Consider the following 4,887-nt stretch of genomic DNA (forward strand, 5'->3'; position numbering starts at 1 on the left):
TTGCAAACGGCGGAAAAACAGCAACGTCACAGTGAAAATTCACTGTGGCCGTGGGTCCGAAAAACCCACTTTTGAACGGGGACAAACTAGGACACGAGATTGATGGGGGATGGTCAAGGGATGGTTGTGAAGCTAATGGAAGTGACGGACGGCCGTGGGTGGCGGCGGAATGGCCGGAAATGGCCAAAAAGAGCAAATCGGAAAACAAGCTCGTGGGAGCTGCTCCGGTGGTCGTTGGAGGCCGGAAATGGGTGGGTTAGGACGGCAAGGGACCGGTGATGAAGTGGTGAAGAAATGGTGGCCGGAGGTGGAGCGACGGCGGCGGATCGGAGTGAAATCCGTGGAGGCTTGCTGGGCTTTTTCCGGCCAAAAGGCCGGCCGGTTGGGGGTGGTTTTCGGTGGGGAGGCGCACCGGAGGGAGGGGAAGAGAATGGGACCGGTGGGGGTCCGGTTGGTGGCCGGACGGCGTTGGGCTGGAGGAGAGAGAGGGACGACGCGGGGGGAGAGGGAGGAGAGAGAGAGCTCGGGGGGGGGAAGCCGATCGGGGAGAGAGAAAAAGAGAGAAAAAAAAAGAAAAGAAAAGAAAAAAAAGAAAGAAGAAGAAAAAAAAAAGAAAAAGGAAAAAGAAAAAGAAAGGAAAAAGGGAAAAGATGTAGGGAAAAGATGAGGTCCAATCCTCATTTCGGGAAGCAAAACTAACCCGCCAAAAAGATTAAAAACCACAAAACAACTAAATAAAACACAACATCAAATAAACTAAATTAAATTGAAAACCAATTTTAAAAACGCGAATAAATTAAAATAAATAGCTAATATATTAATTAAAATAAAAACAAATATTTCAGCGAAAATACACTCAAAAACGGGTCATCACACTGTACAAATATACGAATATATATATATATTCTATATGCCATTTCTTACACTTTCTATATAATTATGTTTCATTGTAATTTTTTTTTACTTTTTTTAAAAACAAATTTTTTGCTTATTATAAAAACTAACGACCTACACTTTTTTATATGATACAGGGAAATCGTCTGCAAGCAACAATATTTGAAAATGATATTGATTCAAGAGAAGACACTTTACATATCTTTTGATCCTACTATATTATTAACGCATATGTCAAGCTAGTGGATCCTAAATATAGAATAGAGTCACATCAATACCAATGAGTTATAAACACACAAAAAATCATTGAAGAAATACCAGAAAATGAAGAACAAGTAGAAATGCCAAAGTACAATCTCATTCCCATTGACGAGTTGGATGCTTATAAAGATTTAATTGCAGAAATAGATAATTTATTATTTTATTTTAAAATATTTTTGTCATAAATAACTAATAATTTAAATGTTCTTAATCAGACCTCTTAGCACTTGCCCTTCATATCAAATTCCCTAAAGAAATAACATTGACAAATGGACCAGCTACTCTTCAAGAAATCTATGTTATAGATCAAAGATAAAAAATCTTTTTCATTTTTAATCTTTTATAATTACTTTATAATCTTTATTTTATAAATTTTTTACTAATTATCTTCCTTTTTATGTCATAGCTTTAATTCTATCTTGTTGACTATGTGGGGTCATTTTGTTCAAGATGAATGCCAAAAAATTTCATATATAATTGAAATAAAACCAATTATACTTGCAACAAAGTTAAGAGTTTGTTCTTATAATAGTAATTTTAATAATTCAAATTCTTATTTATTGTTTTAAATCTTATATTTTTTAATTAATAATTATCTATATTAATGAAACAGGAGTATCTCTTTCGTCTCGACCAACAAGTGCATTTATAATCAATCCTTTTATTTCTGAGGCAAAACCACTGCAAAGATGGTAATTCATATTAATTACAAAATTTTTCATTAATATATGTCTATTATAAACGTTCCAGCCATGATTTATTTTTTTTCTATTTTAAGGGTTGCAATTAATGATTCAAGACTTGAAAGTATAATTGCAAAATCGTTAAAATATCCATCTGCATCTTTATCCTTGGTTGGTATTCTAGAAATAACAAAAAATTGTGATGTTGCTGCGTTGTTAAAAAGTTTGCAACCAATGGAGGTAAATAACTTTTCTTAACATTATGTTTAAATTTATATTCCTTTTTATCATATAAAATATTATTTTTAATATAATATAGAAAGCAAAATTCTGGATCAAAGGAAAGATAAATATCATAAATTTATGCCAAATCTTCTTCTATATGTCATGCACCAATTGTAACAAAGGAACTGGGCATGACCAAAATGAAAGCTTTCTTTATTATCATTGCAAACATCAAAATGTTGCTGAGCCACGGTACACATTCTTTACATTTTAACAATTTACAATTCATTTAAAAAATTTCTCATATATTAATTTTATCAATACTTACAAAAAACAATACTCTCATTATTTATAGTTGTCGGGCATATGTTGAGGTTGATGATGGGACAGGAAAATTAGCAGTTGTTATGTTTGGTGAACTGGCAGAAAAAGCATTGGGTCATTCAGCCATCGATTTCATGAATCATACTGGAGAGGTAACTTTCTTCATTTTTACTATATTTTCATTTTTAACAAAAAATAATTAATTCTCCTTTAAAATATATGTTTTGTTATATCTAAAATAATTCAACTATATATGACAATAACAAATAATATTATTTTAACACACAGGAACATTTACCATTCATAAAAAAAAATTGCATCAGAAGCTTTAGAAAAATAATGGATAATTTAACTTGCTGTTGACTCAGAAATATTCAACTAACAAAGACACAAAAACTTCGATGTTATTTCAATCGGTCTTGTCTAATATGGCCCTGAGTTAGAATGACAGTAGAAGGAAAAAATAAATTTATAACTTATTTTGTTGTGTATATTTGTGTAATATTTTTGCTGACAAATTTCTATAAATTAACCAAACAATCAAACGAAACAAACGTGCATTGCATGTTGCACCTTAACTAGTATATATATATATGTATGCATTTATTCAAAGGGGCCCACAACACATATATTCCTTTTTGGAGATTCAATTTGCACGGAGGGGACTTTCTTTTATTGGGCATTATTTGACAATTTTGACCAAGGCTATATTAATTGATGGGAAGACTTTGACTTAGGAAAAAACTTTTGACCTACAATTTTATTTCTTTGGAAAGTGGTGCTGCAGACTTGGATAGATTGAAGAGCATTAGGCATTGCACATAGGAATTAAATTCTCTGAGGCGTTCCTTTTTCCATGCGGCATTCATTTTCAAGCCGCACAAAATATTATTCTCCTGGGTATTCATTTCAACGCACACTACTTTTTCTCTAGGGCACTCACTCATACTATAGTACCGTTGAAGAACTCATTGAAGGGTCCAATTGCTATTATAATCTAGCCTTCTTCACTGCTTTCAATCTCCATCTCTGTTCAATTGGTTTGATCTTTTCATTCTCTACTTTTTATTTAATTTTAGTTTAAAGTTAATGGAATATTTTTGAGATTTTTAGTTTAGAAGTTTGGAAAATTTATTTGCTGTTTATTTACTTCGTGTTATTTATTTTTTTCGCTTTTTTAAGCTTTCATTTAATAATGATTACAATTGCTATGAATTAATTTTGAGAATTTGTGATTTGAATACAACAATGAACTCAAAATCTTGACTTTGGGGTTTTTCAATTTTCAGTTCGTATTTTATCAATTACTTTCTAATCTAATTTAATTCTTAGCTTAGTTTTATTAATCTCTTAGTTCCATTGCATATTAGATTGATTAAAATTTAATTAGGGCTTAAATAATTTTAATTTCATTGTTTAATTTTCAGATTAATTAAGATTTTTCAGTTTAGTTGTTTCTTTGATTGGTAATTTCAATTTGTTAGTCTTTTACATTTCATTTCGACACTCAAAAATCTAAAAAATATGAATCTAGTCCATGACTAGTGCCCTTTTTCATTCTTGTTGCACTCTTCTATCCATTGCATATATCATCATTTTTATTTTCTCTTTGTGAATATTTTTCATAATTTTAAACGAATTTGATTTTAAATAACTTTACCTTAGGAGGCGATTTAAGAATTTTATTCCTAATTATTACACGACATCCTTTTGCATCTGGGATAGCTTTTGTGCTACTCATTTTTGAGTGAGTAAAATTCTAAATAATCAACTGAGTCTAGTGGCACAGATCATAACATATTCTGACACTTCTAACTACCTCAAATAATTAAAATCGTAATTATGTCATTATAGTAAATGATAACACTGACTATGTTGATAGATTAAAACCTGTGCGATTGGTCAATTACTGAAAACTAGGGGTGCTACCCGCATCATGCGGGGCGGGTGCACCCCTTTCCCGCACCCCGCCCCCGCATGATGCGGGGGATCAATTTTTCATCCGCTCCCCGCCCCCGTGAGGCGGGGGCGGGGCCCCCCGCTCCGGTGCCGGGGGGGTGGGGCGAACACCCCATCCGCCCCGCCCCCCGCCCACTTCAAGAATCCCATATTTCAATGGGCTTAAAAAAATTTTTTGTGTCTAAAAATATTATTTTTAGACCCAAATTATTATATAATTAAATCTTAAATTAAAATTTATATATATAATAATAATTTAAAAACTAATAACATAAAAGTTATGTTACTAATTTTTAAATTTGTTAAACTTGTTCACAAGAATCACAAGAGAGTGAGACTTGTTCATCACAAGCTTGCATATGCCATGGGCACCCTAGGCCTCATTTATATAGAACTCTAAGGCCATACAAGAGTCTTACTTGAGCAATGTGGGACTTAACAGTAAGTGGGACTTAACAGTAAGTCCCACATTGCTCAAGTAAGACTCTTGTATGGCCTTAGAGTTCTATATAAATAAGGCCTAGGGTGCCCATGGCATATG

This window comes from Carya illinoinensis, chromosome 15, assembly GCF_018687715.1.
Source record: "Carya illinoinensis cultivar Pawnee chromosome 15, C.illinoinensisPawnee_v1, whole genome shotgun sequence".
Classification (NCBI taxonomy): Eukaryota; Viridiplantae; Streptophyta; class Magnoliopsida; order Fagales; family Juglandaceae; genus Carya; species Carya illinoinensis.